Source organism: Episyrphus balteatus, chromosome 3 (assembly GCF_945859705.1).
Source record: "Episyrphus balteatus chromosome 3, idEpiBalt1.1, whole genome shotgun sequence".
In the NCBI taxonomy this organism is placed as follows: Eukaryota; Metazoa; Arthropoda; class Insecta; order Diptera; family Syrphidae; genus Episyrphus; species Episyrphus balteatus.
The window spans coordinates 86,116,424-86,126,972 of NC_079136.1; the positions used below are offsets into that span (position 1 = coordinate 86,116,424).

The 10,549-nt window shown below is 36.9% G+C and overlaps 1 long non-coding RNA gene across 1 annotated transcript in view; it reads left to right on the plus strand.

Moving 5' to 3' along the window:
• LOC129916752 (uncharacterized) overlaps positions 1-1,684 on the plus strand; it is a 185,407-nt gene extending 183,723 nt beyond the window's left edge. Inside the window, exon 3 of the long non-coding RNA XR_008772542.1 lies at positions 1,640-1,684. This is a non-coding gene — a long non-coding RNA (uncharacterized LOC129916752). The remainder of the gene's footprint in view (positions 1-1,639) is intronic.
• The last annotated feature ends 8,865 nt before the right edge of the window (positions 1,685-10,549 follow it).

A 10,549-nucleotide genomic window follows, 5' to 3' on the forward strand; every position in this document is an offset into this window, starting at 1 on the left:
TTAAACTTCTCCGAAATTAGTATGTGACAGGCACCGTTATTTTTGGTCAAAAAAAAAGTAATTCCAAAAACCCATCTGGAGAATCTCCAAATCTACATATCTAGTTTGAAGTCAATCGGTCCATCCGTTTATTCTGTAGCTCCTTTTGCAGACAGCTTGTGGAATCAATGCCGAAGGGAATTCACTCTAATTTTTTTTTTATTAAAGAACCAACTTCATAATCCTCCAATGTCCTAAAATTCTCCAAAATTAGATAAGTTAAATCTTAGTGAGAATTCAATTTGAAAAAGCTGTTTTTAAATGTCTGGTATATTAAGGAGAATATTTATTGTTGTTATAGGTCTCAACCTTCCAATAGAGAAGATAATGTCAAGTTTGAAGGATGAAGGTACCCACACATTATGCATGTCCGTTGGAAGGTATCTCTTTTAGCTACAATTAATTTTTGACCATAAATAAACAAAAATATCGACCTAAAGGTACAGTCCTATGTAAATAAAAAGATGTTAACTTCCAAAAAAAGGTAATTCTTTTTATGTAAAAATCCCCGTTGGACAGTGTAATTTGTCTATCTTCATCATCCTCATCATCATCATTATGGACAACCACAACAACGACCCACAATGATGATGGTGATGATGACGGAATACAATAGGATATTCTGTAGTAATCCCCGCAACATATGGGCCATTTAACATGTGTGGGGTCGGATTGGTTCAGGTCGTTGGGTTGCGTTGGTTTATATTCCTAATTCGTGAGCATATACAGGTAACAAAACCCAAACAAACACATAGAGGAGCTTTGTTGGAGGGGTGAAAAGTTGTCGTAGAATATGACATATAAAAGTTAACCTTAGTTGTCACTTGAGGTTATCCTCTTTTAAATATGATACACCTACACTTATATAGAAGGAGAGAATTGTGGGGTGAAATAGATTGTTTCTAACATGGTTACGTGGATTACTATGGTCATCGGATATGAAATTGGTCATTTAGGGGAATGATTTAAACCTTAAGCCAAAAAATTTTAAATTTTAAGAATCTTATAATGCCTTTTTCTCCAAGGGGACAACTCTTTCAAATTGAAATGATTCTTTAAACTTTTGATATTGTGAGGTAATGTTCAGCGAGAACAAGGTCAGAGGTTTTGCAGATCTCTTGGAAATTTAAGCCAAAACCACCAACGAACCCTGAATTTCTAAAAGAAGTTGTTTTCAAACGAATGCTAAGTTCAGCGACAACAATCGAATTAGTTAACAACATAGAGTTTACCACTTCTTAAATAAAATATATGACTTAATTCAACTTTGTACTGATTTTTCTGCCGATACTTTTTAAAAATTGTAAAAACAACTGAAATTTCCCTACCAAAATGGAAACTTGGAAAAATTGTTTCTGAAAGATCTCTGAATTTATGTCAATTTATCTGTCTGTAACCTCAGCAAAATATCAAATGAACTTCTGCTCACTGATTTGCAATTCAGATTTCGGATAAAGCACTTCACTGAACTCTTATCAGGTCACTGTTGGATTTTTTTGTTATCATTGAAAAGGAAACAATGACTAATTCATAAGCTCTACAAACCTCAATTTCTTGAAAATCTAGTCAAAATAATTTGCGCAAACTTTTATAATTCCAGGTCTTTTTATGTCCAAATCGAAAGCTGTCAATCAGTACTAAGTACTAATTACCTACCTATCCAACTTCTTTACATTTTTATAGCAGCGTTAAAAATCGAAACTCAGGAAATGGATTTATAAAACGGAGCGGAGGACTAATTTCTTACTTTTCGAACAACTTATTAGCTCCATTATCAGATCTTTTTTTGTTTCCTAGTTTGGTTAACGAATTCACGGACAAACATGAGAAAGCGCAAAGCTGGCAGTCTTTTTGGGTTTTGAAATGCAATACGGCTAGAGGTGAAGGAAATACCCAAGCGATAAGAAGCTGTACGAAGAAACAAAGTTTTAATCCGTCATATGTCTCCAACGGCGCGGCGGCGGCGGCGGCGCACAGTGGTTCCCTTGTGCGGAAGTTCCCTTGGAGGAAGTGGAAAAAACCTATAAAAACTGAACGGGTGGACCGATTTGATTGAAATTTGGTATATAAATTAAATAAAACGAATTCTCATCGTGATCTAAAAATTGTGCGTCGTACTTTAAAATAACTCATTTTTTCAAAAGTTGTATTGATTAATAAGAGTATATTCATTATTTTTGTTTTCTTTTCTTGTTTTTCTGTGATGTGAATTTCTCTTATACTTTTAAAACTTAATTAAAACTGAATACAAAGAAGGTTTTGAGAAAGCAAATAACTAAAAAGTTTCAGAATTATTATAGCACCTTACTACTTACTTACTAGCCCAAAAAATTGTGATTTTTTTAGTGATTTTCGATAGGCTGTATCTCAGTAAAAAATGATCGTATCATGACAAAACAAAAAGCATGTGAAGCTACATTCGTCTAGTTTTAGGATTTAAAAACTAAATATTTTATTTCTAATGGTAAAATAACTAGATCTGGAATTATTCAAATACCAACATTTTCCAAATTTGTTTTGTTTTTACTTTTTTCTAAAAAAAAGTGGGAACATTTTTTGCGAAAAAATGATTATCATTTTAAGAAAGGCTATTTATTTGGCTTTAAAATTCTTTTTGTTTTAAACTTCTATGATTTTTTTTAAACTGCAAACCAAAAACTATAGTTTTGACTTTGACTATCAATATCTCAACAACGGATCACCTTACAGAGAATTTAAGGATACATTTGAAAACTTCATTTAATTCTCTACAAATAAATTAAGTTTACTTTGTTAAAAAAAAAATGTTTTCTTACATTTAAGATCATTTTAGAAAAGCTATCAAAATAGGCCTTTTTACGGTTTCTTAAAAAATGTGCCGCTATTTTATAACTATGGTTGATTATGAGCAAAAGTTAAATGCGTTTGAGTTTATTTCAACATTTTATTAAAACATACCGTTTAAATTTTAGATAAACCAAAGAAAATTAAAAGTTTAAAAAAAAAAGTTAAATTTATACCGTTTTTGATATTTTCCCTTTTTTTGAAAATTTTTGATTTTTCTTTATGTTTTGGTTTATCAGTGATGACTACATAGACCTCTTATAATGTAAATTACTTTATTTTACAAAAAAAAGCCGTTAAATTAGAAACGGTAATACCAGAAGCCAATTTCAAGTGCTGTTTGAGTGAAACGCATTGCTACACCCAAGAAGCTCTTACAGGAGAATGGGTCAATATGGGTCATTTGTATTAACACCATAAATAGTATATATCATAAGCTTTAAATTAATACTTAAATGAACGTGGAGCATCGTGGAGCTTTTTTTTATAGGCCGACAAAGAGTAAAAACTATTCGCTCTAGAGGTTTCTTCATATAATATTCTGGTTTTTCTGATTCAAAAGCAAATTCAACAAACGGTAAATGTAGACTTAAGGACAAATATACCATTAACAACACTAAAAATTTTTTTTTTAAAAAGCTCTATTCTTAAAAAAAATTCGTCAAAAGTTGCAGAAAAAAAGAACGAAATTTCCAAAATTTTAAAGAATCTAGTTTGAGCTAAGTATACTCGGGACCCAGGCTATGCAAAAAATTAAAATTGATTGCATTCTGTATTTAAATATATTTTTAATCAAAAAACTAAATCAAAAAAATTGAAAAAATTGTTTCACTTTTTTGGGTTTTTTCCATCTGGGAACCACTGTGCGGCGCAGGGATATAAGGCGTTAGCCTTCTTTTTATTTGTAGGGCTTATATTTCACTTGAGTGGAAAAAAAGCCCCAAATTAAATGTGGAGCTTATGTTCCACTCAAGTGGGATATAACCCCACAAATAAAAAGTGGATGTTATGCCCAAGAGAGTGCCGTTATAGTGAAAGCTGAATTGCCAAAAATAAGGTAGTAAAAGACTTGATTTCTATGAAAAAAAAATTAAGCTCTCCTCGATACCATCCTCATGAGTTCTCTGAGCCTAGAACATATCTTGAGTTAATATTAAGCGGCAGCTACCTCATGTCTAAAGTTACTAAAAAATGCGGTTTAAATCATATATTTTCAGTCATTGAGTCATAGACTACTTTTTCTCGATGCCAAATTATCGTTTCCCTACAAAAAATGAGAAAGAAGCATTCAGCCATTTAACTGAAACCAATTTATTAACTTCTCGAATGTTCATTTGCCACAGGTTATGGTTTTTCGGTGCACGGTACAACCTCAAAGGTCCTCTATTTTGACTAAATACATCTTTCTCGGCCTCAAAGAAGTCCTAGAGAAGTCAATTTAGACTTTAGCCAACACACATCGGCAAGTTTAAGTGATGTGTTTATTAGACGCCTCTATGAAATTATCACTACGTTTAAGCGCGGCTCATAATCATTTATTTTCTTCGACCTCAGACGTCGGTGAATGGTGTGAGACTCCAATAAGAGAGAGCACATACCAGATACCATGCTATCATCATCATTATCATCAGCACGATGGCGATGGATGGCGCTGCTACAGCATCTTTTAACATCTTCAGTTGTTGGCAAATCCATAGAAGAGAAGAACGACCTGTACCAACTGAACTTGAGTGTCGTGCGGCGGCTTACCAATAGGTTGTATAAGGCCTTACCAATACGGGTCTCACACAGCAACATTGACTAATGTGATGTGGCAAATATGCATTCTTCATTTATCTTCGTCGGATGTCAGGCAAAGTGCTACTGCAAAGTGCTACCTTAAGGGCCGGCGGCATTTTGCGGTAATTGTGCAAGGGTCCGAGTAATTAAGAGCGATTACACATTAAGAACTTTAAGCGACACACAACAACTGATTTTTCCGCAATGCTATTGAAAGGTTGAAATGCAACAACTAAAAAAAAAATGTATATACGCTTTTGGTCTTCCGATCAGAGAGCGACCTCTTCTCTGATTTATATACCGCTTGCATGTATCGTTATGTGTGGCAGGACGAAGCAATTTGTAGCATTTGGCATAATGTTATTGCTATGAAATTAAAATGCATCTCTCTGGGAATGTCGACCGTAAGAATGAAAGATTGGAACTCTTAAGACAGATTATGTTTTTTTTTTTATTTGGTTTTTCTTTTGTTTTCTTTAAAATGTTTAATGGTTTCTATGGGAAGATTATGGAAATCTTAATTGACGCAACATAGATCTCACATGAAGACTTTTCTTTGTAATTGAGTTAGCTTTTTGTATTAACCATATTTGTGTCTTATGGAAATTACTAAAACCACTCCAAACTCCACAACCAGAGGAAGATAATTCAAAATGCTCCTATTTTCATTTCCATTGCCCAATGCACATAACTCTTCAAGAAAACCTCATAGAAACTTTTGGGTTTCAATTATGGATAGAGTTTGAAGAGACCTTGCGTTTGATGTCTCACTCGATGGATTCGGAGGAAATTTTTTTTATTTCAGTTTTTTTCGGAAAGGGGTTAACCTTGTTTTTTTCGAAAATTTTACAAAAATTAGACACTTTATTTTTTCACCTAAATGCATAGGCCTGTTCACTATGAACTCAAATCTGCAAACCAAACCTTGTTCCGAGGCATTGATCCGAAAATATCTGCTTCCGAATATAATATACCTAAATAAATATTTTCTTACGAATAACTCAGCAACCAGACCTCATAAAAACTTTTGGATTTCATTTATGAATAGAGCTTAAAGAGACCTTTCATTTGATATCTCACTCGATGAATTCGGAGGAAATTTTTTTTAATTCAGTTTTTTTCGGAAAGGGGTTAACCTTGTTTTTTTTTCGAAAATTTTACAAAAATTAGACACTTTATTTTTTCACCTAAATGCATAGGCCTGTTCACTATGAACTCAAATCTGCAAACCAAACCTTGTTCCGAGGCATTGATCCGAAAATATCTGCTTCCGAATGTAATATACCTAAATAAATATTTTCTTACGAATAATTCAGCAAACAGACCTCATAAAAACTTTTGGATTTCATTTATGAATAGAGCTTAAAGAGACCTTTCATTTGATATCTCACTCGATGGATTCGGAGGAAATTTTTTTTAATTCAGTTTTTTTCGGAAAGGGGTTAACATTGTTTTTTTCGAAAATTTTACAAAAATTAGACACTTTATTTTTTCACCTAAATGCATAGGCCTGTTCACTATGAACTCAAATCTGCAAACCAAACCTTGTTCCGAGGCATTGATCCGAAAATATCTGCTTCCGAATATAATATACCTAAATAAATATTTTCTTACGAATAACTCAGCAACCAGACCTCATAAAAACTTTTGGATTTCATTTATGAATAGAGCTTAAAGAGACCTTTCATTTGATATCTCACTCGATGAATTCGGAGGAAATTTTTTTTAATTCAGTTTTTTTCGGAAAGGGGTTAACCTTGTTTTTTTTCGAAAATTTTACAAAAATTAGACACTTTATTTTTTCACCTAAATGCATAGGCCTGTTCACTTTGAACTCAAATCTGCAAACCAAACCTTGTTCCGAGGCATTGATCCGAAAATATCTGCTTCCGAATGTAATATACCTAAATAAATATTTTCTTACGAATAATTCAGCAAACAGACCTCATAAAAACTTTTGGATTTCATTTATGAATAGAGCTTAAAGAGACCTTTCATTTGATATCTCACTCGATGGATTCGGAGGAAATTTTTTTTAATTCAGTTTTTTTCGGAAAGGGGTTAACCTTGTTTTTTTCGAAAATTTTACAAAAATTAGACACTTTATTTTTTCACCTAAATGCATAGGCCTGTTCACTATGAACTCAAATCTGCAAACCAAACCTTGTTCCGAGGCATTGATCCGAAAATATCTGCTTCCGAATGTAATATACCTAAATAAATATTTTCTTACGAATAATTCAGCAAACAGACCTCATAAAAACTTTTGGATTTCATTTATGAATAGAGCTTAAAGAGACCTTTCATTTGATATCTCACTCGATGGATTCGGAGGAAATTTTTTTTAATTCAGTTTTTTTCGGAAAGGGGTTAACATTGTTTTTTTCGAAAATCTTACAAAAATTAGACACTTTATTTTTTCACCTAAATGCATAGGCCTGTTCACTATGAACTCAAATCTGCAAACCAAACCTTGTTCCGAGGCATTGATCCGAAAATATCTGCTTCCGAATATAATATACCTAAATAAATATTTTCTTACGAATAACTCAGCAACCAGACCTCATAAAAACTTTTGGATTTCATTTATGAATAGAGCTTAAAGAGACCTTTCATTTGATATCTCACTCGATGGATTCGGAGGAATTTTTTTTAATTCAGTTTTTTTCGGAAAGGGGTTAACCTTGTTTTTTTCGAAAATTTTACAAAAATTAGACACTTTATTTTTTCACCTAAATGCATAGGCCTGTTCACTATGAACTCAAATCTCCAAACCAAACCTTGTTCCGAGGCATTGATCCGAAAATATCTGCTTTCGAATGTAATATATCTAAAGCGTCCAAACACCCGCTAAGCTGAGAAGTTTATATGTTTATTTATTTTTTAATTATCTCTTCCTTTGTTTAAACCATCCATAATACATAAGTCATACTAAATCAAATCATACTAAAGTAATAATTATTATTAAAATTAAAATCCATAAACATTAAAGTAACATCAAAAACATGTTAAAATCGTAAAGCTCTCCACTTTATTTTATTATTATTTAATATAAAATGTATTCCTAACTAAGAAAATAAATAAAAGAGTCAGCATAAAAAATCACGGAAAATACCAGTACAAAATGACCCACGTGGGGCATTGCAAAATGACCCACGTGGGGCATTTCAAAATGACCCACGTGGGGCATTTCAAAATGACCCACATGGGGCATTTCCAGATGCCCCACGTGGGGCATTTCAAAATGCATTTTGAAATGCCCCACGTGGGTCATTTTGAAATGCCCCATGTGGGTCATTATTAAATGCCCCATGTGGGTCATATTGAAATGCCTCACGTGGGTCATTTTGAAATGCCCCATGTGGGTCATTTTGAAATGCCCCACGTGGGTCATTTTGAAATGCCCCACGTGGGTCATTTTGAAATGCCCCTCGTGGGGCATCTGGAAATGCCCCATGTGGGTTATTTTTAAATGCCCCACGTGGGTCATTTTGAAATGCCCCACGTGGGTCATTTTGAAATGCCCCATGTGGGTCATTATTAAATGCCCCATGTGGGTCATTTTGAAATGCCCCACGTCTGGCATCTGGAAATGCCCCATGTGGGTCATTTTTAAATGCCCCATGTGGGTCATTTTTAAATGCCTCACGTGGGTCATTTTTAAATGCCCCACGTGGGTCATTTTGAAATGCCCCACGTGGGGCATCTGGAAATGCCCCATGTGGGTCATTTTGAAATGCCCCACGTGGGTCATTTTGAAATGCCCCATGTGGGTCATTATTAAATGCCCCATGTGGGGCATCTGGAAATGCCCCATGTGGGTCATTTTTAAATGCCCCACGTGGGTCATTTTGAAATGCCCCACGTGGGTCATTTTGAAATGCCCCACCTGGGGCATCTGGAAATGCCCCATGTGGGTCATTTTTAAATGCCATACGTAGATCATTTTGAAATGCCCCACGTGGGGCATCTGGAAATGCCCCATGTGGGTCATCTGGAAATGCCCCATGTGGGTCATTTTGAAATGCCCCACGTGGGTCATTTTGAAATGCCCCACGTGGGGCATCTGGAAATGCCCCATGTGGGTCATTTTTAAATGCCCCACGTGGGTCATTTTGAAATGCCCCACGTGGGTCATTTTGCAATGCCCCACGTGGGTCATTTTGAAATGCCCCACGTGGGTCATTTTGAAATGCTCCACGTGGGGCATCTGGAAATGCCCCATGTGGGTCATTTTTAAATGCCATACGTAGGTCATTTTGAATTGCCCCCCGTGGGGCATCTGGAAATGCCCCATGTGGGTCATTTTTAAATGCCCCACGTGGGTCATTTTGAAATGCCCCACGTGGGTCATTTTGAAATGCCCCATGTGGGTCATTATTAAATGCCCCATGTGGGTCATTTTGAAATGCCCCAAGTGGCTCATTTTGAAATGCCCCATGTGGGTCATTTTGAAATGCCCCACGTGGGTCATTTTGAAATGCCCCACCTGGGGCATCTGGAAATGCCCCATGTGGGTCATTTTTAAATGCCATACGTAGGTCATTTTGAAATGCCCCCACGTGGGGCATCTGGAAATGCCCCACGTGGACCATCTGGAAATGCCCCACGTGGGTCATTTTGAAATGCCCCACGTGGGTCATTTTGAAATGCCCCACGTGGGGCATCTGGAAATGCCCCATGTGGGTCATTTTGAAATGCCCCACGTGGGGCATCTGCAAATGCCCCACGTGGGTCATTTTGAAATGCCCCACGTGGGGCATCTGATAAATGCCCCATGTGGGTCATTTTTAAATGCCCCACGTGGGTCATATTTAAATGCCCCACATGGGCCATTTTGCAATGCCCCACGTGGGTCATTTTGAAATGCCCCACGTGGGGCATCTGGAAATGCCCCATGTGGGTCATTTTGAAATGCCCCACGTGGGGCATCTGGAAATGCCCCATGTGGGTCATTTTTAAATGCCATACGTATTTCATTTTGAAATGCCCCACGTGGGGCATCTGGAAATGCCCCATGTGGGTCATCTGGAAATACCCCATGTGGGTCATTTTGAAATGCCCCATGTGGGTAATTTTGAAATGCCCCACGTGGGTCATTTTGAAATGCCCCACGTGGGGCATCTGGAAATGCCCCATGTGGGTCATTTTGAAATGCCCCATGTGGGTCATTATTAAATGCCCCATGTGGGTCATTTTGAAATGCCCCAAGTGGGTCATTTTGAAATGCCCCATGTGGGTCATTTTTAAATGCCCCACGTGGGTCATTTTGCAATGCCCCACGTGGGTCATTTTGAAATGCCCCACGTGGGTCATTTTGAAATGCTCCACGTGGGGCATTTTGAAATGCCCCACGTGGGGCATCTGGAAATGCCCCATGTGGGTCATTTTTAAATGCCATACGTAGGTCATTTTGAATTGCCCCCCGTGGGGCATCTGGAAATGCCCCATGTGGGTCATTTTTAAATGCCCCACGTGGGTCATTTTGAAATGCCCCACGTGGGTCATTTTGAAATGCCCCACCTGGGGCATCTGGAAATGCCCCATGTGGGTCATTTTTAAATGCCATACGTAGATCATTTTGAAATGCCCCACGTGGGGCATCTGGAAATGCCCCATGTGGGTCATCTGGAAATGCCCCATGTGGGTCATTTTGAAATGCCCCACGTGGGTCATTTTGAAATGCCCCACGTGGGGCATCTGGAAATGCCCCCATGTGGGTCATTTTGAAATGCCCCATGTGGGTCATTTTGAAATGCCCCACGTGGGGCATCTGGAAATGCCCCATGTGGGTCAATTTTAAATGCCCCACGTGGGTCATTTTGAAATGCCCTACGTGGGTCATTTTGAAATGCCCCACGTGGGTCATTTTGCAATGCCCCACGTGGGTCATTTTGAAATGCCCCAC